Source organism: Amblyomma mixtum, chromosome 5, assembly GCF_055824585.1.
Source record: "Amblyomma mixtum isolate Tamu chromosome 5, ASM5582458v1, whole genome shotgun sequence".
NCBI classification, from domain to species: Eukaryota; Metazoa; Arthropoda; class Arachnida; order Ixodida; family Ixodidae; genus Amblyomma; species Amblyomma mixtum.
This window is the reverse complement of record NC_143016.1, coordinates 28,919,753-28,946,849: the sequence shown is the minus strand read 5'-3', so window position 1 is coordinate 28,946,849 and position 27,097 is coordinate 28,919,753. Positions and strand designations below refer to the sequence as shown.

Below are 27,097 nucleotides of genomic sequence, written 5' to 3'. Positions count from 1 at the left end.
AGGGAGTCCACGGAACGCCACCACCCGTTCGGCGCGATGCCTTGCCGTTTCAACGCAACGGTTTTTGAGGAAAGGAAATGGCGCAGTAAATCTCTGTCATCTCGGTGGACACCTGAACCGCACCGTAGAGGAACGGAGGAAGCGGGAGTGAAAGAAGAAAGACGAATATGGCCCGTAATGAAGAAAATGAAAACTGTATTTGAGGAAAGAAAATTACGCAGTAACTGTCTCACATATCTCGGTGGACACCCGTCAAAATTCAGGGGGGGGGGGGGGGGGGGGGGGGTGCACTTTTTTGACCTAAAGTGTGGTCACTGATGTGTGGTTAAGATGTTAAGCTTCGCCCCTAAGAGTGGAACGCGACAGCGTCTTGCAACGCTGCCAGGGAGTCCATAGAACGCCATCGCCCATTCGGTTCTACGCCTCGCTCGTCGGTAAATTGGTTTTTGAGGAAAGGAAATGTATTTCTCTCTCATATCTCGGTGGACACCTAAACCTCGCCGGAAGGGAAGGGAGGAGGATGGCAGTGAGCGAAGACACCGTATTCACTAGACGTGCCTTTGTTCATTCCAAACCATCGAGCTGGCATGGCGGAGTGGATAGCATGCTCGCCTCGCACTCCGAAGACCGGGGTTCGATTCCCGAGCTCGACCAATTTCTTACTAGGTTTTATTTATTTATATGGCCTGACTAGAGAAGTTAATTAGGCTAATTGGGTAATTAAGCAATTAACTAAGCTCAGTCCCACTTACTTGGAGCATCACTATATGGTCCCTTCAATTGGTTGCATGGTTACTAGCCAAAGTACAATTTGCCCCGTTTGAAAATGGCGCACTGTGACGTCACGACCATTTCGACCAACTGAAAAGCGTGACATTCTCTGTCGACAACTGCTGCTTACAACGATGAGACATTAAAGGCTTTCGCCTTAAAAATCTAAAGAGGTAATGTTGTGTCCCCATATTGCTTTTGTGTGTGTGCGCCCCCTCCTAACGACCACTCGCATTCCCCTCCTAACGACAGTTCGCATCCTCCTCCTAACGACCACTCGCATCCCCTCCTAACGACCGCTTGCCCTTCGTCGCACGCTGTCGCCAGAGGCCCCCCCACGGTGCGCCCCCGCACCCTCCTCCTGTTCTGGGAAGCCACTCCCTCCCGTGGACGCTTCTCCGTTCCCTCCTTTCTTCGGGCGGCCAGTTCGGCTCCTGCCTCGGTCGACGCTGGTCGCACCCTCATCGGCTCTAAATAAACGAAGTCTAAAAGTACCGTGTGCGTCTTTCGCTGCATTCAACACAGCGACCGGACACGACAGTGGCGACGAGAAAGTGGATTCGACCCGCGCTACGCAACGCTATTGACAAGCCATGGCTACGCGAGGGTTTCCCAATCAGATACCAGAGTTCAACGGCTCATCGTGGTCATCGTGGGTTGGACGCCTTCAGTTCTACTTTGAAGCTAACAACATCACAGACCCAGCCTTGAAGAGGGCCAACCTGCTGACGCTGTGCGGGGAGCAGACTTACGACACTGTCTGCGCCCTTATTCAGCCAAGCACACCAGCGGCAGTGTCTTACGACGACATCGTAAAAGCGCTGCAAAAGCACTACGACCCAAGGCCATCCGAGGTCTACAGCCGGGCTCGCTTCCAACGACGAGATCAACTGGGAGGAGAAACTGTGAGCGCCTACGTAGCCGCGCTCAAGAAGCTCGCTGCCGACTGCAATTTTGGAACGCTGTCGACAACAGCTACCGGGCAGGAGGGAGACGCAGCTTCTTCTGCTAACACCACCATGCTTCCCTTGGACGTGATGTTACGCGACAGATTTGTGTGCGGACTGAGTGACGAGTCACTGCAGCAGCGCCTGTTCGCTGAGAAGGACCTCACATTCATCAAAGCTTACGACATCGCCGTTCGAGCGGAGAGCGCCGGTCACCAGCAGAGAGGGATTCGCCGGAACACCGAGCCGGTACACCAGACAAGCAACCAGGTGCGCAAGCCTTCTGTTGTTGTAAAATCGGTCAAAAAGGCACAACGCTGCTGGCGGTGTGACGACCAACACAACCCCCAGGGATGTCGATTCCAGTCAGCCACGTGTAATTTTTGCCACAAGCGAGGGCATATCGAAAGAGCATGCATTACGAAACGGAGACTTGCCAAGATAAAGTCACCTTCCCAGCCTAATCACAGCGTCAACGCCTCAGAGAATACGCCGCTATCTGATCTCCATGGAACAACATCCGCAACACCATCTGTGTTGTACGACCTGAACACCATGAATCTCGGCACGCGACCGAAGATTTTTACAGAAGTAAGCGTACATCACCAGCTGATTAAGTTCGAGGTGGACTCCGGCGCAGCCTGTACTCTGATCAGTGAGGACACGTTCCGAACTTCATGGCCATCTGACGCACCCGCCCTGCAACAAGACGACACGCACCTGCGAACGTGGTCAGGACAGAATCTGCCACTGTTGGGCTCTGCCAACGTGCAGGTTAACTACAACGGCCAGACCCATACGCTACCTCTGCTTGTTGTGAAGGGCACAGGATCAAGCCTTCTAGGGGGAAACTGGTTTTCTCCACTAGGCGTGATGATATGCGGCATACACCAGACGCCGAGCCAGAACATGGTTGGTAAACATCAAAACGCCGATGCGCTAAGCCGTCTGCCACTAGACGCAACTGTTGACGAACCATTTCCACCAGGAGACGTTCTGATGTTCGAAGCACTGCCAGAACCTCCGCTTACAGCAGGCACAGTTGCAGCATCTACGCAGAAGTGCGCAGCTCTCCGGCTAGTTTACACAGCTGTTCAACAAGGCAACGTGCATAAACTCAAAGGGGACAACTTCGACGCTTACCGCAGGCGAGCTACAGAGTTGAGCACCCATCGCGGCTGCATCATATTTGGGTCCCGAGTTGTGATGCCGAGAGAACTACGCGCACAAGCTATGTCTCTCATCCACGCCGGACATCGGGGCATCGTTGCAATGAAAAAGTGTGCCAGAAGCTACATGTGGTGGCCTGGCATTGACAACGACATCGAAACAGTGGTGCGAGAATGCAAGCCTTGCCAGAGCAGCCGGAGCGCCCCGCCGAAAGCTCCTGTCCCAGAATGGGAAAAGCCAGACACACCATGGCACACACTGCACATTGATTTTGCAGGACCAATTGAGGGCTGCACTTTCCTTGTGGTCGTAGATGCCTACACAAAGTGGCTTGAGATAAGGCAAATGGGACAGACGACTTCGGCAGCAGTCATTGACAACCTCCGATCACTATTTGCAACGTTCGGCCTGCCGCGCAAGGTAGTGTCGGACAACGGAACACCGTTTGTGTCTGCGGAGATCCTCAAGTTTTATCACGACAACGGGATCTCATCAGTTACATCGGCCCCCTACCACCCAGCGACAAACGGACAAGCCGAGCGCTACGTAGCCGAGCTAAAACGCGCCCTTGAAAGAGATCAGACAGGCTCGCTGCAGCGCCGCCTTGCGCGCTTTCTCTTCAAGCAGCACACGACGGTTCAGAGCACAACAGGCGAGACCCCCTCGAAAATGATGTTTGAGCGTGAAATGCGAACCCAGCTCACAGCCATCCTCCCCGAGCCAAAGGCAGAGACGTTCCGGGAAGAAAAAGCAATTCCGCGCTGCGGCACGCTTAATGAGGGGCAGCGCGTCCTCGCCCGACAGTTTCTGAAAAAGCCACGCTGGGAGGAAGCTACAATTGTCAGACGCATAGGCCTGCGCTCTTGGCTCGTCAACATACATGGCACAGTAGCACGCCGACATCTCAACCAGCTGCGTAGATTTACGACGCCGTCTGAGAGCTGTCCGCCAGCGGAGAGAACACGTGCACCATCGTCCCACATAGCCTGGCACCTCTTCCCGGAAGAAGAGACTTCGCCCAGGACAGACCTAGGAGACACAGCGAACAACAGCCAGCCTACAAATGTTTCTCCCCCGAGCGCACAAAGCCAGCGCGCCTCCACGCGTGAGCGCCGACCCCCTGCACGATACCAGGCAACTTTCTAAGGGGGAAGGAAGTGTTGTGTCCCCATATTGCTTTTGTGTGTGTGCGCCCCCTCCTAACGACCACTCGCATTCCCCTCCTAACGACAGTTCGCATCCTCCTCCTAACGACCACTCGCATCCCCTCCTAACGACCGCTTGCCCTTCGTCGCACGCTGTCGCCAGAGGCCCCCCCACGGTGCGCCCCCGCACCCTCCTCCTGTTCTGGGAAGCCACTCCCTCCCGTGGACGCTTCTCCGTTCCCTCCTTTCTTCGGGCGGCCAGTTCGGCTCCTGCCTCGGTCGACGCTGGTCGCACCCTCATCGGCTCTAAATAAACGAAGTCTAAAAGTACCGTGTGCGTCTTTCGCTGCATTCAACACAGCGACCGGACACGACAGGTAAGCAAAATGAAAGCGGCTAATATTCACCATAGTTGCGCACATCGCTGCGAAAGCTGCACAGCCATCCTTAATTGCAATTCGGGTGTGTTCGTCCGCGCCTAGTCGTCTGCGCTGGCAGGCACTGTATGAGCACTGATACAACAGCCGAATTAGGCCGTTAAACGCAAAAGGGTCAAATTTATGAGCAAAGAGCTACGTTAGTATCTAATGGCGTATTGCACAGGCAGAACAGGGGCACTCAAAAGCATCCCAAAAGTGCTCTCTCAAAAGTAGCTGCGTTCCAATGGGCGAACATGAACAGGAGCAATGCGATCCAATGGCAGAACATGAGCAGTCTGGCGACGCCGAGAGCAGTTTGGTTTATGGTTTGGTTTATGGGGTTTAACGTCCCAAAGCGACTGAGGCTATGAGAGACGCCGTAGTGAAGGGCTCCGGAAATTTCGACCACCTGGGGTTCTTTAACGTGCACTGACATCGCACAGTACACGGGCCTCTAGAATTTCTCCTCCAAAGAAATTCCAGCCGCCGCGGCCGGGATCGAACCCGCGTATTTCGGGTCAGCAGCCGAGCACCATAACCGCTGAGCCACCGCGGCGGCACCGAGAGCAGTCGGAGATACTCCCGCGCGAAAGGCGGAGTGCGAAGGAAGTCACGTGACGCAAACGCGTCATATACTTTTTTTTTGGGGTCGCGTTTTCGTCATATTGGCTCGACTTGCGTGCGAGAGCAATGGCGGCTCGGGACTGAAGTTCACGTGATAACCAGTGCGAATTTGTCGACACACCAATGACTCGGCATCGAGCCTCTGCCGTTGTGTGAGCGCAAAATGGCGGCGGCGAAGCCTCGTCGAGTCGCTGGATGACAACAGGAGTGACAGTTGCAGTGATCGCGTTCAAATCGCGTCGCGAACGCGTGTGGAACGCGCGCGGCGTTGCAGTCGCGTCGCATATACTTCGGCACGTACTGGACAAGACGACAGCAGCCAGAGAAATTAAGAGAAAGTGGTTCGGAAAGAAAGGTTTGTAACGCGAAATTTACGATGCGTAACGTCTAAAGAGACGATATTTCTGCACAAATATGCGCGGTTTTGGCTGATTGCGGCAGGAAATGTCAAACGCGTCTACTCGTACCGGCCGCACATTGCAAGCACGTTCACCGCACAGGATGCTGGGAAGGTAAACGATCGGGGTCACGTGATACACCTTCACTGCCCTCACCCCTCGCGCCTACTCTCGGAGAGCACAGAACGTTTTGATAGGAGAGCAATGAGTTGCACTATCGCTGTGCTACTGCTCTGCTCCTCATTGCTTGTTGCCTCTGCTCCTGTTCTGCCAATGGAATGCACCATAAGAGAATAATACACGCGTCGACAGGCAACCCTAGAGTGAACGCGGTCAGCATGAAATCCCAAGAGTGTAACCATGCCAGCAATCGCTGTAAAAAACAATCAGTATCTCCTGAAATTACGATGCCGCAGCAAATCGAGCCTAACTAGTCCAAAACGAGATCAAGAAAAAATGAAGTTACAAAGTACCCTTGACAGCGTTGAACTAAACTGCAGGTATGCAGGCCTAAATGGGGCACACTGTCAGACCCGAGCGTCTTTGGCGGTTTATGCTACGAGCGCTCCACCGTTCGCGGGCCACACAACACACGTGCCCCCTCCACCCACCCCTCCCTTCACCCCCTCTTGACGTGGCGCCGACTCCTGCCTTGGCTCGCTCATGGCGTATTCCAATCGGCGATCTGGAGCAGAGCCCGGAATCCGTGAAGAAGCGCAGATTCCGTCTCGGAATCCAAATCGCCTCATGAGATGTACTTTCTGGTCCGCGGAGCAAGAAAACGTGCTCCGGATCGCCCACTGATTAGCTTGCATCCAAAGCCAATTCCGTTCACGTTGCGTCCGCTTGCGCTGCTCTTCCCGCTCTTCCTGTTTTCTTTTGGCTGCGTTTGCTCGGCTCACTTCGCTTGTATCCGCACTCCGTTCTCACAATGTTCAAATACCTTGCCGCGTTTGGACGCCTATACCGCTGCAACCAGCACCATCCTCCTTTCTCTCGCGCGGTCGTGCCATGGTCTACAAAGCGCGCTTATCTCAACTCCCTACTACAAAGTCTCACTCGGCATTAAATAACAGCCAGACAAGCTATATTGATAAGCATGGGACTAGGGGACAGCACCACTGTCACGAACAGTACACAAGTAATATGGAAATGGAATCAGGCATCTGGCGAACTCCACTATAAAAGTCACACGGCTACCAGATAATTGAAATCTGGCGGCTTAATTCTATTCTCTGCCTATTCAAGCAGCGCAACGATTTATTTACGTCTGCCCAAATACAGTCACTTTTTTTTTATCACATTATCGTTATTCCGGCGTGACTAAGAAGAGAACAATCAACGCGCCCTAAATACCGAGTCGCTTGCGGGATGTTTCTCCTTCGTTTGTACGTAGTACACACTTAAGCCGCGCACGCCTCGCCACAGTCGTGCTCGATTCCCATCGACGAAGAAGGCGCGGAGTGTTATCGCCCCGCTCGGCGTTTCGCTCCGAGATCGAATCTCGCCTTACCGCCTTTCCTGCGGCGCCGCGTATCCTAGACCCAGTTCGGCCGAGATTTCTCGGAAGCCGCTCATGCGCACTCGCAATACGCACCGGCTGCCGGGAGAAGTGCGATTCTGGCGCTCTGTAATCGGCGCTGAAGTTTTGGTTAGCAGAAATCTACAGGTTTCGCTGTCGACATAGCAGCGTTAAATGCGCAAGAAGACGCGTCTTGCCTACACCGCGATTTGATACGAACGAACCGCGAGCGTAGTCGGGGAACACCTACGAGCGGCGAAACAAACGAGTCCTTGTTTCTAAGCTCGATACGTCTCCCACCGATATACTTCTATATGCAACCCACTATCGGTGAGAGTGACCCGACGCCGGCAGCACTTGCCCTCTACCTGCTTAGTGGCCCGATGCCTGAACATGAGGAAATCAGAGTATTGGGACTCTACACACAAAGGAACCGCAAGATTGACACCACGCTGAAGAAGCTCCGCAAGGTGAGGGATCAGGTGGGCCGTATGGTTAAACAAACGGGGGGTGGGGGGGGGGGGGGGGCGAAGACGCCCTGCAGCTGGCCAATGCATTCCTAACCAGCCGAATCGAACCTGTATTCGGCACCGTACCTCCACCCACGCAAATGCGATGGGAACGCTCTCGAAGTGATTCTCCGCAAAATCTATAAGCCCTCCACCTCCCCATTGCAACATCCAACCAACGTCTCCTCGACCTGGGGATGACGAGCACCTTTGGGGAGCTGCGCGAGGCTCATCTCAACAATCAATACTTGCGGTTAAGCAAAACACGTGCGGGTAGCCGCCTTCTGATCCGCCTCCACATCAATTACACAACCCAACAGGAGAAGCGGGTATCCCTGTCCGAGGCCTGGCGCTTCGCCCTGCAGGTTCGCCCCCTCCCCAATAACATGACAAAGGATGCCCATGATGGCCGCCGCCTCGCGCGAACGGAGGCCATTTCCGAGCAGTATAGTGCTCGACCAGGGGTATTTTACATGGACGCGGCCGGTCCACACCATGGGGGTTGGTACACGGCTGCCGTCGTCCACCAAAACAACCCAGTTCAGGGCCTCACCTTCCGTGCCCCCAACATTACATTCGCGGAGGAAGTTGCTATCGTACTTGCAGCCGCGGATCCAGCGTCCCGAGTCATTATCACCGACTCAAGGGGAGCGCCGCAGTTTTGAACAGGGATAAATTCCAGATCGAGTCTTCCAAATTTTACACAGATGTGAGTACCGGAGTTTCCCAGCCCGGCGCACCATCATCTGGGCCACAGCACATGCGGGGATAGAGGGAAATAAGGTAGCGGACGCTACCGCCCGCGCGCTTAACCACAGGGCATCGCCTCTCTCGCTGCCTGATCCGGCTACTGATTTCAATCCGGCTATTACTTTTCGGGAGATCTCTCTCGTGTATCAAACCGCTCACGGCCGATACCCACCCCCATGTAAAGGCCTCACGAAGGCGGAGGAGCGTTGGCTTCTTCGCCTCTACACCAACACGGCACTGTGCCCGGCAGTGCTTAAACATTTCAATTCGGCCTTTTCGGGCGAGTGTCCACACTGTGGGGAAGAGTTTGCGGACACGTACCACATGGTGTGGGCATGCCCTGCCAATCCTGCTTTCCACGCCACCCCCACCCCACCCCACCCGCGAGGACTGGGAGGCTGCCCTGCTCGGCTGCTCAACTCTCCAGGACCAACGAGCCCTGGTGACAAGAGCCCGGGCCGCCGCGGAGGCCACCGGGGACCCGGACTAGGGATCCCTCCTAGTGATTGTGAGGGCCGGGCCCTTCAGGTACGGTCCAAGCAATAACTCTTGTAAATAGCACAAATAAATGTTTTACACCACCACCACCCGTAAAACTTATTTCCGAGGACACGCGCGCACGCTTCGCCACAGTACGAGCAGTTCGGAAACAAACTGACTAATGCTGTGACGTCGTCAGTGGCTATCCCCGTAATGGGCAGCTTTCTTAGCTCACAACACTCTCACGCGCTGAAGGCAACACACAGCTTTCTAAAACTGGTCTTAGTAAAAACAGTAGAAACAGTTCCGAGTCGCGGCAACATTATTTCTTCGCCGCTTATCCTTTTTTTTCTTTCTCGTGTTAGAAACAACCAAAACTTGACCTCGTATAGGCCTCAACACCGGAAAGCACAAAAAACAGACGCGTCTTTGTATGCAGTATACGTACCCTCGCCGCAGAAAGTTCAGATGAAACCCGTAAAACTGTGAAAATACGACCCGCGACACCAGGCCTGGCGGCGATGACGCTTGCGCTAGCGCTGCGTTAACGGCGCCTGTTCCTCGGCTCAGCACAGCAGTGCTAGCTCCAATGTGAAAGGAACGACAGTCTGCGCATCCAAACTAAAATTGCACTCTAGCAGTACTACTGAGAAACACATTTTTCTCACTGTAATTCGTAGTTTTGTTCCGGACGTACAATAACCACCGGACATTTTTAACTTGAACACACAAAAGCTACAAAATTCCTTCTTATGAGCAACCTGTACCTGCCTTGGCAGAGGTATCAGGCAGTGAGCGGGCAGCTTTCGATCCGCGGCGGCTGTGGCGGTGAGGCAGAGAACAAAAGCAACCCCCGCGTAATTCCAGTATCATGCGAGGATCGCAGGCCCATTGAGAAAAGAGAGAGAGGGGGGGGGGGGGGGAGAGACGAACTACAGGGTCCCCGTTATGTCGCGCGATGTGAACCCCCTGCTGTCGGCGGGTCAGCGAGGAGGAGCCTTCCAGAAGCTTGGACGACACTCCCGCGCCATCGCATGCTCTTCGTAGAATAAGCGAAGCGGACACCAACGGAGAAAGAAATAAACGAGTAACGTGCCTCCTGCCGGGAAATCGTGCGCGCGCCTCATTGCGTCCAGCCCCCATACAAAAGAGCAAGGGGGAGGGGAGGGGGGCGACGCGCAAAGAAGTCCGAAATACGTCAGCGTAGGCGGAAGCCTACTTCCGGTCGACAAGACTGGCTCCACTGTGTGCAGCCCGCTGTCGACGTCCACCGTTTCTGTCATCGGCGGCTAGCCGGCAGCGGACGCTGATCCCCCTTCCCGTCCCTTCACCCTTGATGTCAGCTTGTTAGCGCGGCGCTGGCTGCAGCCGGAAGCACGGAGCCGTCGCGACAGGTAGCGCGCGGTCAAGAAGGAAAGCGACAGCCTACCGAATGCGGCGGGTCTCGAAGAGGCAGCTTTACCTCGCCGGCACGGTTCATCTCTAGAGCGCGGTCAACCGTGGTCCAAGATGCTCGTCCAGGGGAACTGTATTATGCGCCCAATATATAAAAATGAGGGGCTCTACTGGCATTAACTCCAGTAGCAGAAGCCCTACTGGCGTTATGTTGACCGCGAAGTCTGGCTCTTCTGCCTGGCAAGACTGCACATGCTATGCAGTCCACACAGCATGCGAAAAAAAAAAAAAGCTATAAAAAATACTGACTGTCTATCCTCCACTGTCGTATTAAAAACATCAAGTGCCTGTGCAGAATCTACCAAAAGCACATCATTCGCCAGTGAGGAATTTTTGAGTTCAGTTTTGCACGAGGTCACACAGCTCGCGCTTTCCAAGTCGTAGTGAGCTCGGGTGTACAATCGGTTGTTGAGCATTGTCCATCAGTGCGTTTGTCATCAACTACAAACACTGCAAACCAACAAGAGCACCAGTGCTTGTCCTTCAAAACATTAAAAGCCATGTGCAACATTAAAAACGGTGGAATTTGAAACCAAAGCCCACACACGCTCCCTCTCTACATTGTCAATAACCCCGCCAGCATTCCTTTGCAGTTAACGTAATGCTGATACAAGCTCCGTGTATATAGCACTCCTGTTGGCTTACTGTTCAGGCTAGTGAGTGACGCACTTTTGCGGATTCTGCTAGCTACATCGTGAACTTTCCACCTTGCAGAAATAAAGCGTCTCAGTGCCACAAATTCCTCGTCTTTGCGTATTTGTTTGGCTCACCTATTAAGTCGTCCTTGCAGTTCGTTTGTTCACTTTACAGCAACAACTTTCGAGGTCACATTCCCCGTTTGTGCAGTGCCTTGTTTGGAACACGTCATGTTGACTGGTCAGAAACAAGTGACGTCTCGCCTGACGTCATGACAACGTGCCACGCTGGTTGGCCAGAATGCTAATCTCTTGATGATGTCACTCGTGACGCCCAAATGAATAGGATGGATGGTAAGGCGCCTGCGCATGTACTGCACCGAGAGCTACAAAACACTGACTGGCATCGGCATTTCACACCATCCCAGCTGCCGCTGAGAAATGCATTAACACACGGATAAATGGCCACAAAATCTTTTGCTGCAGTACTGTCATGCACTCGCTGGCATAGCATACCCCCAGCAAATATGATTTCAAATCTAATGCCCGTGCGTTGCCATACTTTGCGTCTCTGTTGTTATGATGACCACTTTTTGCCACAACAAGATGCTGACCTGCTACTGTTAGCTGCTTCCTCGAAGCAAAGCTGCTTCCTCGAAGCAAGGGCAACCACTGGGATCTGGCACGGAGCTGGTGGGTATGACATACACTGCAGGAAACAGGAGACTGAACGATGCTTGCAAAGGCTAGCAGCACATATGAGGGAGAAACTGCTTAAGGCGAGGGTAAACGGAAACAAAAATTTTGCTGCTGTGCCCCACTGCTGCACAGGCAGAAATGATTGTGTGACCAAGAAGGCCTTCGGGAAAGCCCTAACCTCCTTTCATGTTTCATGACTGCTGAACGTCATGTCAAGCATGTGAAAGGCAAGTCTAACACTGACCTAAGCGTGCAAGCTGCTCACTTAAACAATTGCAGTCAAGACAGTGACACCAAGATGTAATCACCATGAATCTAAACAATGAATTCAAAACACCTACCATTAATCAATGCCTCAAGATATGAACCCACCCAAAAAACTGCTTTCCAAGTCATTCTGTGAGCTGACATGATTGATGCCCAGGCTGCTGAACAGATGAGCCATCAAAACCCTGTCATAAAAAACTGTAGGGCACATTCAAGCTCCTCCTTAAGGGTATGATGCAAAAGCGTTAATGGATTAATGCACATATATGCAGCATTGGTAATTCTTGACTTTACATTCACAGATCCCTGAAAGTCCTCATACCGCTACTGGTGCAGTGGTGCAGCGGTTAAGCAAAGCGCCACTACTATTAGCTGCACCTTCCATTAACTGCACCAGTGGCACCTGCAATGGTAGGTGCTGCCACCGGTGGAGCTTGTGCAACCCAGGTTGTTCTTCCCAACCAACCTCTCGCGTCCAATCGTTAATTTAACTGTCACCTGCCACGGTGCTAAGTTTGCTCCCTATCCGGTGAGCGCCCCAAGGTTACGAGTCACCAATGGCGACGCTGACGCCAGACATTTTTTCCCACACGAGGGTACTAACGCTCTCGTGGAAAAAGTATAAATCAGATACCCAACAAACACAAGGCTTGCAGGATACTGACAACTCATAATCTACTACCTAAACTCTATATTGACAATTAAACTGCTAATATGGCACGGAACACAGCTGAATGATAAACTGTCCCAAAATTTTGTCTCACTGTTAAGATACATCATCAAAGGACTTTGCTGGTGCTTACAGAATAGTGACAAAGCAAAATTAAACACATTCAAACACCACTTTGAAGCACTCACAATGGTTCGCCGCTTCCTTCCTCTAGTGGCAATTTTCCGCTCTTCTCTGCTGCTGTCTGCCTTTATTGATTTCTTGCGATCTGCCTTCCTGGGAGCCTCTGCCTCATCAGCGTTCTCATCATCTGGAACAGCATCAGCTAACTGTGCCAGTTTCTCTTGCATTTCTCTTTCTTCTTCCTTGTAAAAGGCATCAATCTCTGGGTAGTTGCTGCGGATATTTTTCAGACACTTGATGCAGATGGTACGGCCCGGATAAAGCGGATACCTCCCACGGCAGGCGAGGGAGAAGCGCCGGGGAACAAGCCACTTTTGCCTGCACAAGGTGAACACCATGTCAAGAAAAAACAAAATACAAATGATACGAACAGGCCACACTGAAAAAAAAAAAAAACACTGATATAATAACTCAAAGTACAAGTAATTGATGACCTTGTAGTGAAATGCACTTTTGGTAGAAATTAGACAGAAATGTAGGCACAATTCTTACTCAATGATCCAGAGATGCTGATGAAAATCGGGAGAGAAAAATAAAGAACCTAGTACTATAAACTGTGATTGCCTTGTGCCCTTCATGAGAACATTATGCACATTTCTTGCTTATCTTTGTGACAAAACAAATAATTGTTGAACACTGCAAAAAGTATGTTAGGACGACCAAACAACCATCCAGGCGAATACCCAACACTGTTGTGTAGCCAAAAATGAGCAGATTCCATTCTTCAGGTCACCAACTATGTAACTATTTGAAACAAAGACACTCTCGGTGAAGTAACTGCAGCTGAATGCGTAACGACACCATCAGAAAGAAGATGAAATAAAAAGTCTGAACTAACAACAGATTGCGAACACTTCATTTGCAAAACTTACGCAAATTCCATGTCATAATAAATTCTAGAAGCTATTGAGAAGTGGTAATCGTTCAATCTGTTGTGCTTAGGTTCCTCAGGAACTGCTTTTCCTTGTCATGTAGTGTTATTGAAGGCTTGCATGTGCATGGGTTAGTGCTTTTGCTGACGGCAGAGGCCTCTGAAAGTTCGCTGGCTGGCTTTTTGCGACGATGGTGCTTTCAAGATTAGCAGCGCAGGACAAATGTTGGCAATGAAAGGCGAGATTGCCAGAAGGTGTTAGTGAGGGAACATGACTTCAAGTGTGGTAATCAAAGCCCTTTCTGGTTTCCCCGATTTATTGCAAGTGGAGGCCTGTAGAAGACGCCCTGCTCGCATGGTGCGCATTGTCTCTTGTGAATTTTTGAGCATTGCACATCACATTTCAGCACATTAATGCTTCTGGTACACAGAAAAGGCCCTTTTCAGACATGCAGCAATGGTGACTCCGTCCCTGCAGCAGTCTTCTTGAAATGATATGAGAGACCATGGATGCATGGTGCAATTGCAAAAGTTTATGGAATCTTTCTCCCATGGCAATTGTTGTTGCTGTTCCCTGTATGTCAGTTCAAGATTTTGCAGGAGTGATTTCCGAACCGCCAGGAACGTGGCTAGGTAGCCAGCTTCCTTAAGCTTGGTCACTTCCGTCTCAAAAATCAGATAGACTTGATGAATGCAAGACTTCTTGGCCACAGCCATTATAGCCTCGAACTCTATACCTTCTCTTACATGCTTTATATGCCCATAGTCAAAAGGTGGGGACTGCTTGTTACACCAAGTTTCATGTACCCAACAAACATGGCTGGAGCCAAGCTCTAATACAAGGTCTAAAAACCTGATGCTCTTGTTTTTAGGCAGCTCAGACATGAAGACCAACTCAATACTGGTTTGGCTTATGGTGTTTAATGTCCCAAAGCAACTCAGGCTATGAGGGGCACCGTAGTGGAGGGCTCCGGATAATTTTAACCACCTGGGATTCTTTAACGTGCACTGACATCACACAGTACATGGGCCTCGAACACTTCGCCTCCATCAAAATGAAACCACCACGGCCAGGATTGAACCCGTGTCTTTCAGGTCAGCAGCTGAGCCCCATAACCACTGAGCGACCACGGCAGCCCAGATCTATGCTGCTTTGCCTGAAAGTAGTTGTAATAGGAGCCTTAAATAGCATACCCTCTTTGAAATACCTTCTTTGCATAGAATCAAGAAATCATCCACATGCTTGATGATGGTAAGAATGCCCCTGTCGTCAACAGCACTCTCAACCTCGTTTTCAAAGGTTGCAAGAAACGCTTCACAAAGGTATGCGAGGGCATTCGATCCTATACAAATGTCATTACTCTAAATTAAGAGGTTATTCTCAAACAGAACAAATGTAGCCTACATGAAATGGTCAACAAGCCCAAGGAATTGTTCAAAGGACACTCTGGTTTCATTATGGAAATGAATAATGCCCTAATGCCCCATTTTTTAACAGGCAATCGATAACTAGCGACATACTTGCTTCCAGGATGCAGTAGAGCATATCCTAGACTGTGACTAAGAAGCCCAATATAATATATAATCTGTGCCTTTTTAGGTAGGCCCTCACAGCCTCCGAGTTTTAAGCACTTAACTTTTTAGTTCCCATTCTTGGCAAGCTCAGGCGAACGTCATCATAACAGAAGAACACGAAGCCGAACCTACCCAAAATATTGCAAACTTTTCCATCAGATTGGTAGCAAGGAGAAAAAAATTTTAACGTTTTTATGGTCCAAATGAGATTCACACCAGCAATGGCGCAAACAAAGCTGCTTCATTTTCCAATGCCTTAGGCCACTCGGCCATTGCCGCAGCCACTCGTATTGTGAAACATGTCTTAACTGGTAGCCTCTCAACGTATCTGCTGTAACTAGCCACCTTTGTCATTCTTCATCCATTCATTCTATGCTTCCAAATACCAGCTCGTAGTACTGCTGCCATGGCCATCGAATAAAACTGAAAGGCTTTATACTGCTTTATGTACCCCACAGCAAGTATATGTAGCCACACACAAAGGTGAGAAGGTGAACGAACACGTTGCTAAGGCCAGAGAAGAACAGGCAAACACTATGGCGTGTCATGTCGTACAGCGAAAGCAGCGACGGACACTGAGCACACTGCCCAGGATGAATAACTGAAGCGGCTGAATGTGCCGGCATATAAACACCAAAAGCAGCGAACGAAGGCGAGAGCACTGTCCAGCTAATAAAAAAAGTGGCTGATAGTAGAGGCGTCCCAAGACACAAAAAGCAGTCAGGGAGGCCCTGCGCACTGCTTAGCTTGAAAAACAAGAGGGAGAAGAAGGGGCCATGTTCAGTAGCAAAAAATGTAGCAAATATACAACTGCAGCTACCGCTATCTGTGAGCCATCCCAGAATGTGCTAAGCTTTCCCGAAAAGAACTTCATCCTTAGCCCTACTCTTGATTACAAGATAGCCTACAAAAATTTTTTTGGTCCCATAGGAATCTTGTCCTTACCAAGTGTACATTTTCAACAAAATGGCTTGGAAGGGAAATGCCGCCCTAGTGCGCCCCTTTGTCTAGAAGAAAACTACTCAGCATCCTTCTTTCATTCCCTTAATTTTGGAGGCAAACCTGTCCATGATTCGCGTTCTAAAAGAGCTGCCCGACTTAATCTCTCATTGTTATGTGCACTTAAATAAAATTCTTGTCCACAGCTCCTGCTTTTTCTCTATATGTAGCAGTAAGAAGGACTGTGATCGAATTCTCTTTACCTAAAATGCAAAAGCTTGGGTCTTTCCTCTTTTGTTCACTAACAATAGGGCAATAATTATACCAGAACTTTTAGAGGTCTATAGCATTAACCACAATGTTGACACATGCGTCAGCAAGCCTTTGAAAGCATTACATAAGCAGGAAGACTAGTTCTTATGACAAACCAGCTGTGACAAGAAATTTGACAAGGCTGGACAGCAAAGATAATATGACTGGCACTTCTCAATAACTTCCAGACTTTATTACAACATAGAATTCTTATATGTTGCACATGACAAGCTACATCCCTAAGTTGTTAATCCAGCGTAGCTACACTGCCCTTGTTCTGTCTGTGTTGTTCTAAGTTTGGCTACATTTCTATCACAAGATTGTTGCAGCCAACTATCTCAGAAGCAAACTCTTTAATAGAAACTTTGCACTCTGGCAAACTTATCAAAGATATACTCTGAAAAACTGTTTTCATGGGAATGACTAGCAACTCTACATTGCCATGTTTGAATGCACCTATGATGCACCGAGCAGCTCAAAGCCAATATAGCTGATCAATGAGGAACATGCGAATAACCTGTGGCACCTAACTTGCTTCTGATCAACGAGAAAACTAAATTTTGGATTTAAAAAAGGTCTTCCTTGGCAGCGCTGCTCAGAAAGAATGCCAAAACACAATAATCAATCCAAGAACCTGAAGACTGAAATATCTCTGCGAAAGGCGTCACCAGCAGCATAACGATGCCCACTGCAGGAGGACAAGAGCCTTTACAGTGTCCCTCCAATCACCCTTGTCCTGTGCCACCTGCAGCCACCTTATATCTAATAGCCTAGTGTCACTCCAGCATGTAAAGGCCCATGAAATATTGTTCAATCAATGTGAATATATTTTCATTCTGGTGAAAACTGCATTAACTAATAATGCAAACGCACTGTGGGTAGGGGCAATGTTTTCAAACTTTAAGAAGGAAAGTAAACTTCCTAAAACTTCCTGTATCAAAGAGATGCCACACGTGACACAGCATGAATCTTCCAGATGAAAACCACATTCACTGAAGGCAATTTGATGAGGTCAATGTAACAAGACTGTTACCCAAACATACCTCAGAGAGAGACAGAGACTAGAATTTTAAGTATGGCACCAACCATATTTACAAGATTCTAGTATGCCCTCCACTATAGCGCACACCTGTTTTTGACATTGAGAAAAAAAAAAGTGCTATGCCTTCAATTGTAGCGCGCCTCAAATTTTCTTTTTTCGATAAAGAAATAAATCTTCTTGTGACTCGGAACAACCAACCTTTATTTCAACTGCTCTAATGTCACGATGAAGTAAACAGTGCCACTGCCTCACTCGCCATTCTCCATCGGACTGACAAAATCGTCATTATTCATCGTCACTGTTGGAAGCATCCCAGTCATTCTCAATGGCCCAAAGCATTTTGTCTTCAGTGCTGTCCATGGCAATTGAAATACCGCACTTCTTGAAAGCCTTGTTGACCATCACATACAGGAATGTGCACCACATGTCCTTCCTTCACAGCTCCCGCAAAGTCCTGCAGCAAGGCACGCTTCATCCTGTTGCTTGGTGTGAATGTGTGGCAGCCAGCAATAGGCCACTCTGTGAAGAGACGCCAGAACCTGTCCTTCACTGGCTTGTTGAGGCAGACATCCAATGGCTGCACTTACGATGTCATGCCACCAGACCAGATAAGGTGACAAGGTCCGTGTAGCAGGCGGCGAGCTTGTCCTTCACGTGATCATCCAGGTGGCACGTGAACGCATCAAGAACAAGTATCACGCATAGACCCAAACTATCACCAGGCCTTTTCCGCCGCACGATGTTGATCCAGTGCAAGACAAGGCTTTTGCCTACCCACCCTCTTTCAGTGGTGCACATGATAACATAGCTTAGAAACGCTAAGTCTTTTAGGGAGCGTCTTCCATTTAAAAACTAGGAACGGGGGCACTTTGAGCAGCAAAGCATGAAGCTGTCTCTTGCCTGCTCTTGGCTGGTGAATAAAATACGCACTTGTATTGCCCCCTTCCTTTCCACTGTTGTGGTGGCAGGCATGTCAGTAAAGAGAGGCATTCGGTCGGCGTTTCCAATTTGCTCAGGCAGCTGTGCTGATGGCACAGACTCCAGGCATAATGCTGAAAGTGTCAAACTTTCCTTCAAATTCTAACGGCAATTTCTGGCAGATGCCTGTTCATCTCTGAAGAGAAAATCCACTTCTTTTGATAAAGTTCATAATCCAGCACCACCTGGCTTTGAACTCCACCCACGTTGCACCTTTCTGCCTCTCCAGCTACACAGCCCCAACTTTCAAGGCTTCTGTAGTCACAGGCCTGTGGTCGGCTCGCTGTTGTTGCAAGAAGTCGGCAAGCTCTTCTATTTCTGGAAACCAGATCCACTTCGGCCCAATGGAACACTTCCGAGTCGACTTGCTAGCGAAAATCTTATTTCTTTGCTTCCTTCAATCACACCCACAAGTTTCAGGAACACCAAATGCACGTGAGGTGGCCTGACTGCCACTTGCCTCTGCACACCTTCGCAACCAACACTTCCATGCAGCCTCAAGTCCAGATCGGAGCCTTGCTGACGGGACACTACAGGTGCTCAAAAGCCATCCAAAAGCCCCGTTTCTAAAATTGCGTACAGACTAGTTGGTAGGCAATGCATTGTGCTTCGTTTGCACCAAAGATTAAACATAGACAGTCGGTTTCTTTCTGTGTGCATTTCATTCACGAAGTGCACTGAGCATATGCGTAAGCTTGTTGTTGGCACAAGTCTTTTCTGTTCACCAACGACATCCACTATCGGTGTAACACGGGGTCGGCAGGAAAGTCGTAAAACAAAACAAAAACACACCGCAGCCACACTGAAATCTCGATTCTTGGGATAACATTTGTGCATACACACTGGCGGCATTTTTTTTCTTTAACTACTGCCATAGCCCGTGCATAAACAATTCATGTCTAAAGAACACTGGAGTTGCATACAACATTGTAGCCCTTGTTACCAATGCAAACACAAACTTGACCAGTGCCTAAGCAGCCAGACGCTACTCTGAAAGGGCCTCTAATAAAGTTGCAGTACGACTGGGATGCTGGAGCATGCTGCTTCACAAATATTGCCCAGCAAGAATTTTTTGATGCACTTTGTAGAAGCTGAGCTATCTGTAGTCAAAACCGAATTTCAGCGTCTTCACGCCTTTCCCTCTCCTCTCGTCACTTTTTGCACGCTCGAAGGCCAGCGTTCTTCTACCAACCCCGCCTCCAGAAGCGGAGCTTCCCGACTCGCCGGAGTTACGCGCTTACAGGCCGCGGCCATGGTTGCTGCCTGACGTCTGAAAGAATGTAACCAATAGCCACCTCAACCTCTCAACTTGTACACGCAGGTGCGAACGACGGAGGAGGGTGCGAGCATGAAAAAGTCACCGGGAAGGGCTCGCCAACTTTCGCGCGTGACTGCTGTGTGTAAAAGTGTATTATTTGGCTCAGGTTTTCATGACAACACAAATTAATGAATGAGTGAGTTGATGTGTTCACCTTGGAAAGTGTTTCAGAGCCCCTTTAATAGCCCACAGGAGAATGGCAACAGCGGGGTGCCGTGCATAGCACAGGTGTTTGAATCTTCTCTCCTGTCTGCTTCTAGTAAAATGGCGTATATTTACATTCTAATACACATTACCACAGAACGGTTTTCCTTCAAGAAATCAATTGTAAAACTTTCAAATATTCATATCAGATACAACTTCAATGACAAATGGCAACAATACTCACGCTGAAGACCACTGACTAAGGTGCTTGCTCTCAGGGTCAAAGCAGGGAGCGCCATATCCTTCAAGGTAGAGCCGCTCATGGTGCACGCAGATGTTGTCGAATGCTCGGCCAAGGCGAAAAACCAATGTCTTTGCAGTTTCAAAAGACAGTGTACTGAAGTCCCTGACAGATTCCTCAAACGTGTCCATATTCATGTGACACAATGAGCGTGTCATCAAGCCCACAGAACAGCGAGTCACAATGTCCTGAAAAACAAGTAAATGCAAGTAAATGCAGTGATAAAAATCTACCACCCAGATGCAATCTCCAACCTCCAATAAACAATCATGCACACCTCATACCCCCGTATGAGGTGTATCACTGTTTCAGCTAAAAGCAGTTATTTTTAACACTTTAAAATGACGCATTCGCTAATTATACGCGAATCACGAAAACACGAATAAACGCTGAATATCTTTCAACAACATGAAGTGCACAACTAAAGGCTGTACAAATGTGGGGCTGAACATCGATATTAACACCTAGAAAAACCAGACTGCACAAAAGAGTTCATAAATGACACTATGCATGCAAGTGTGCAAAGGGGTTGCGCTTAAAGCACGAATTGGCGGCAAAGCGCGCGCCGACAACTCACATCAATCCTCTTTGCTCTGTCATGATATTTTCTGGTGGAAAGGATGAATGCGAAGCTGTTGCGCTTCGATGGGGCGTCGGTGGAAGATTCCTGCCTGTTCTTGATTTCTTCGATGCACGACTTGCACAGCCGCTCTCCTTCTTCCAGTTGGACAACGTCGCGGCAGGACTCGGCCAACAGGCTCGTCACCTTAATCTGATCAACTGACGGCGGTTCATCTCCATGGATGTAAAGGCGGTCGTGGCATCCTTGCTTGTGCCTTTCCGCATACAGGTAAAACCTCCGATGGTGAAAGCAGACGGTCTGCACATCGTCACTACCCAAACGCGCCGTCAAAGCAGCCTGCTCATCGGCGGGCAGGTCGCAAAAGCTTTTGATACCAAGCTCGTCAGTGAGAATCGTTTGGTGGCACTCCGTGTTAGTGAGCAGACCCACGGAGCACCACGAATCCGGATCATGTTTGTCGATGTCGAAGACGCGGGCGATAGCTGTGGGCGTCGCCATCTTGGATGCCGTATTTTTCTCGGACGCCTCGGCAACGCTGGCGCTGTCGTCGTCGGAATGAGCGGGAGAGGCGGCGGATCCGGATCCGGCACAGGTTTCCTCCTCGCCCGCTATCTCCGTTTCTCGGGACGGTGCCGATGGCGCCGACGTTTCTCCGCTGTCGCATTCGTTTTCGGTGTCCTCGTCGCTGCCGCCCTTTGCCTCAGCTTCCCTAGCGTCACTGGCAGCGCACGCCACACGCTCAAATCTTTTAGCCTTGCTCGTGCCTTTTCGCTTCATGGTATGTACAATGCGCGTAAATTGAGCCGCAAAGTCCACAATGCGCACGAATCGCGGTTGTAAATTGCGGGAAGGGTGGAAAAGAAGCGAGGGCGAGTGCTTCGCACAGTGTGGCCAGGTCTGAAACCAAGAAAGTGGTCAAAGAAATTTCGACACCTGCCTTAAAGTAGCCCACATTGTTTCTTTATTGCCTTTAACTGAATCGAGCACAAAGCAAAGTAAGGAACAAATCGAAAACAAAAGTAGTGTGCACAGGAGTCCATAAGGGTAACGTTCACAGTGGCGCCTTCTGGTTCGTCTTCTTGGAAGCGGAGAAAAATCTGCGCCATGGCTACAGTGGCTGGACGCTTGACACGGCCTCTTCCACGCAACCCCCCCCACCCCCCTCTTTCGGTGCACGCCTATTTGAAGTTGCTTTATGACAGTGTACATAGGCATGCATAGAGCTTTCTTTAAAATGACCTAAGTTCAAAATAATGCTTGCCTGTTCATGCCTTCTTGGTAGCGGATAATAATATGGGAGAAAATTTGCGCCGCCTCCCCGATGCCTAATAGGCCAGCCCCCCCCCCCACCCCCCGCCCTTTCCCCCTCTATGCACGCCTATTCGTGTGTGCATGTGTGTGTGAGTGAGGTTCTAAAAAAGGGGAGGGGGGTGCAAAATACACTGCCCACGCCGTGAATGCCTAGAACGAAAATATCCATAGATCGCCTTTTTTTTTTTTCAGTTCTCTGCACTGGCTTTTGTGTATGGGAACCTGTCCGCAGTTTTCTGCAGCGCATGTGGCGAGAGTTTTAGCTCTGAAGATCATGCAACCATGCCATCTCTGATGGTGACTCTAGGACCCCAGACAACGTGAAGACGTCCTGAGTATGAACTCAGGATGCCCACGTCAGGATGTTCAGACGTCTTCAGGTTGTCCCGAAATGAGATCCGTTTGTCCGTCCGTTGCGCATACTCAGGATGTCTTGAGTATCATGTTTGGGGATGTTTTCAGTACTACTTCAGGATTTGTATAAGAGCTCTTTTTTTTCTTACGAGTGCCGCATTCTAAACTAATTGTAAGAGAAGCTAAGCAGAATATGCAAACAGAAATAACGCAGCGCGAGTTTACCACGCCCAGGGCCGCTAAGAGCTATAGTTACCTCGTTTTATTAGACATTAACACAGGAAAGGCGACGACTAAGCAGAAGGTAATGAACAGTGCACATAGCATACCTCTGAACAAAAAAAATACATCCCAAGACGACGCGAACCACTATATACGAGGTCTGTTAGAAAAGTATCCGACCTTTGGTCGTAGAAAAAAAAACTTGCATAACTGGAGCGTTGCAAACCTAGTCACCTTCAAAGTAGTCTACTTGGGACTCCACACACTTCTCCCAGCGGTGCTGTCATTGTGGGAAGTATTCCGAAAAGGCCCATTTCGGAATGAAGTTTAGCTCAGCTGTCGTTGCAGCCATAATGTTCTTCCTTGTCCAAGGGCGTCCGCAGAATTTTTTGCAGGGGGGGGCCCATTGGTTGTTGGCGCCGGAGGGGGGGGGGGGGGGTATATTCGTAGCGAAAAGGCACTATTTGCGGAGTAAATTTATTTATTTATATATAAATAAAAAATAAGTAAAATACACACATGAAAGAAAATTACAAGCAGCAAATTAAAGCGCGGATTGTAGAGATACATTGGAGTTTATCAACAAAGAAACAATTAAAATTAATAAAAATGCAAAAAGATACTATCAATACTCGAAGTGCTCAGTCTTACTGCATACGGGTTCTCGACTCACCCGAATTGATGACCAGCACACAGCGCAATATGTTCACAAACACGCAACTACAGTCACTCAGTCAGTCTTCCTTGAACAGCAACTGTAGGCGCCTCGGATTTTTCTGGGCGAATTGCGTAGTTACACGGGTGATAAATTCATTTCTGTGCTTCATTACACGCTCTCAGTGCACAGTCATCATATATATTGATTGGAAAAATGGTTGAACGAGTACGTTGAAAACAAAAGATGACTATATATACAACGAAAACTTACAAGATAAATGCACGCTCGCAGCTTCATACACCTCGCTCCATCTTGCTCGCGCATCCGCACAGTCGAGCAACCGCACACACACTGCTCGCCGCTCGTCGTTTTCTCGTCCGCTGTCTTGGTTGTTCTCACCTTCGTTGACAACCCGCCACTAAAAACACCGAAGCACAAACACAGAGGCGCGCACACGTGCAAGGGCTTACTTGCCACAATATCCACGAATGCGCACTTTTGGGGTGTAAGGAACGCCGCGCGACTTCCGAGGGGAAGGGACACCCGCAACTAATTCGGCCGGAAAATTTGTTTTTGTGCTTTTATGGGGTTCAGAGCCCCAAAACGACTCAGGCTATGAGGGACGGAGTAGTACAGAGTTTCGGATAATGTCGACCACCTGGGTCTCTTTACCATGCACTGACACGCACAGTACATGGGCGCTGTTGTGATTTGAGGCCCAGCCAGAGGTGACAGGCGAGCCAGGCAGGCGCCATCGGGCTGCGTTGACCAAAGGCGCTGGTTTTCGGAGAAGACGCAAGGAACGCTGGTGTGGGGGCGCCTCTGGAGACTGCGTCGCCGTGAACAAAAGCAGCTAATCCCCTTTGCCGAAGGTTCTGAAAGCGGCGCTTCTACCGCACTGAGCTCTCCCGTGGATCGGAGGGGACAGCGAGCGGCGGCGGCGCCAACTCGTCGCCCGCTTGCCCCTGAGCAGCCCGACAAAGCGGGAGTGGACACGGCTGATTTGTCCTTCCCCCCTCAAGAATTCATCGGTGGCCGGCGTACGAACGTATCATGATTATAGCGAGCGACCTGTGCCCTGTGCACTGTCTGCCTCCGTGTCGCTATCTCTCTAGAGATCAAAGAAACAGACACCCATCTCAAGACGGCTCGAAGCACATGCTCGCCGGTGCCGCTGCATGTCTGCAACAGGTCGTCCTTCAGCAGAGCTGGCGGTGGCGTGGTTTGAAAACGGCGGAACGACGCGCGCCCGGACGCGGCATTTCGCAGATGTGACCAAGCGTCGAAGCGGGGCTGCTTTTACCCTTTTGGCTGAGCGCACCACCGCCCCTGGCGTGCGGCCATCACTCACGGTTCGAGTGAGTGATTTTCCAGGGGGGTGCAGCCGCCCCCCCTTGCCCCCCCCCCCCCTCCGGACGCCCATGTCCTTGTCTGAAATCGCGCTCCTTTCAATGGTCTTTTGATTTTGGGAACCAGCCAGAAATCGCAGGGGCCATATCAGGACAGTAAGGAGTCTGTTGAACTACAGGAGTCTGGTTTTTCGCCAAAAAATCTGAATCGAATGCGAGGAATGTGCAGGAGCATTGTCGCGATGGGTGCGCCAATTTCCTGTTGACCTCAGCTCCGGGTTCTTGCGCCGCACAGCATCACGTAGGCAACGGAGGACATCCCTGTAGTACTCTTTGGTCATTGTTTGACCCTGTGGAGTGCGTACTCGTGGTCTGCCACACAGAGGGTGTCAAAGAAAGCAGTCAGCATCGCTTTCACATTGCTGCGCACTTGGCGGGCCTTCTTAAGTCTTGGTGACGTGGAATGCTTCCACTGTGACGACTGGGATCTGGTTTCCGGGTCGTACCTGTACACCCAAGACTCGTCACCAGTGATTATGATGTTGATGAAGTCGGGGTCACTGTTTGCGGAATTCAGCATGTCCTGTGAGACTTCAACACGAAGCTGCTTTTGCTCCACCATGAGCACCTTCGGCACGAATTTCGCCGCCACTCTCTCCATGGCCAAATCTTCGGTGATAATGGAATGTGCGGAGAAATTGCTCATGTCCACCTCTTCCTCAATTTCTCGGATAGTCACGCGACGGTCCCGCATCACCATAGCGTTCAGTTCGGCAATGACCTGGTCATTTTGGCATGTTGATGGCCGATTGGAGCGTGGCTCGTTCTCCACCGATGTGCGGCTATCTTCAAACCAATTATACCACTGCTTAATCTGTGTGCTGCTCATAGCATCGTCACCGAAAGCAGTCTGAATATTTAGAATGGTTTCCAGTTGGCTGTCGCCCAGTTTATGGCAAAATTTGATGCAGTAGCGCTGCTCCTTTCACTCCGCCATTTTCCTTGCAATAAAAAACCGACGAGAGCACTGCGCACTGCCTCACTCAAATGCTGCGTCCCAGCGACTGACGCTATCGGCAGGCGGGAAAAAATTCGTGCATGCGCATGAAGGTTCAAGGTCGCCTGATGTAAGCGCGCTTGTTTCATATCCATCAGGTGTTCGCAAAAAAAAAAAATAAAGTCGGATACTTTTCTAACAGACCTCGCACAGTTAACGAGAGGCGTGCGCTACTCACGCTGATTATGTGTACAATGCAGATCAGCGATGTGCATGAAAGCATATACAATGAGGGCTGATATGAAAGGTGAAAATATATACAAATGTATACACCGATGTCATGCACATATTGTTTTGTATTATCTGTCATAGTCCTCTCTGGAGTTGAATTCTGTTGCCTGAATAGAGAAAGCGAGTGGCCCAAAAGAGTAAACAGTCCGAACCCATCAGAAGCATGCTGTAGGTATGAGATTTAAAGGGTCAGTCTACTCACCGAGATGAGTGTATAAATAATGGCATATTCTGGTAGTTGGCACCCTATAAGATCAATAACGAGGGGTCTGCGCCCGGTTTAGGCAGGAATTTATATTTTATTTCGGCGTTAAAAGTCGCGTAAAAAAGCATGGTGGCGACCCCAAACGTTCATTTTGTTCAAGAAAGTGGTAGTCTTTTTTTGTAGAAGCATAAGTGAATATACTACGTACTATTTGTATGCCCCAATGTCAGAGAAACGCACGTTTTGTTCTAGCAAACTGTAGAAGGCGTACCGCTCGCTTTTTCTGTAAATCACATGAATATTTATAGTTACACGTACGCAAAACGCAGGCACATTCCCACTTTTAGTTCAGCGTATGCTAGCAGAGACGCGAAAATGAACTCAGCCTATAGTGGCGCCATCTGGTCGTCAGGACGGGAACCACTGCAGTAAACAAACCGACTCTCCACTTAAGCCTAGGAGCGGCAGAATCGTCACTCTAATTATTAATATAAAGCAAATTTATCTCTTATGTGTTTTCTTATAGGCGAGATGAGACGAAGCGAAAGACAGGCGCCCCATTTATGGCCAGTGAACGCACTGAAAAAGGCAGCAACAGGCAGCAACGAGAATTCAGTCCGAAGCGAGAGGTCCGGCTTCGACGGGCGCCGCCATGTTTGTCGCCGCGCGGCGGAAATCCAGGTGGTTGCCAGATGAGACTACCATCTCATACAGATGTGTTCCCACATTAATAAATTCTATTTTAAAATGTTCTACCGCACTCCTTGGCACCACAGCTGGCTAAACGGTAATTTGAGTAAAGAGCTATCGGTTGCCGCAAAGAAAATATGGTCGATAAAATTCAGTAGACTGACCCTTTAAGATATCTCTCCCAAAGGCATGTAATCTTCTGCGTCACAATGGTTTTCTTCAATTATCGCTATTGTACACACATATCTTTTAATAAACCTGCAGTTTTTAACTAATGAAAACCGAGTGCGAGAGATTAAGCTGGTTTGATATC

General features: G+C 49.7%; 1 protein-coding gene across 1 annotated transcript in view; it reads right to left on the bottom strand.

Moving 5' to 3' along the window:
* Positions 1–12,779, bottom strand: part of LOC149341622 (uncharacterized) — a 74,166-nt gene extending 61,387 nt beyond the window's left edge. The window contains exon 1 of the mRNA XM_089543727.1: positions 12,650–12,779. The gene's annotated coding sequence lies outside the window, so the exon portion shown is untranslated. The remainder of the gene's footprint in view (positions 1–12,649) is intronic.
* Between the last annotated feature and the right edge of the window lie 14,318 nt (positions 12,780–27,097).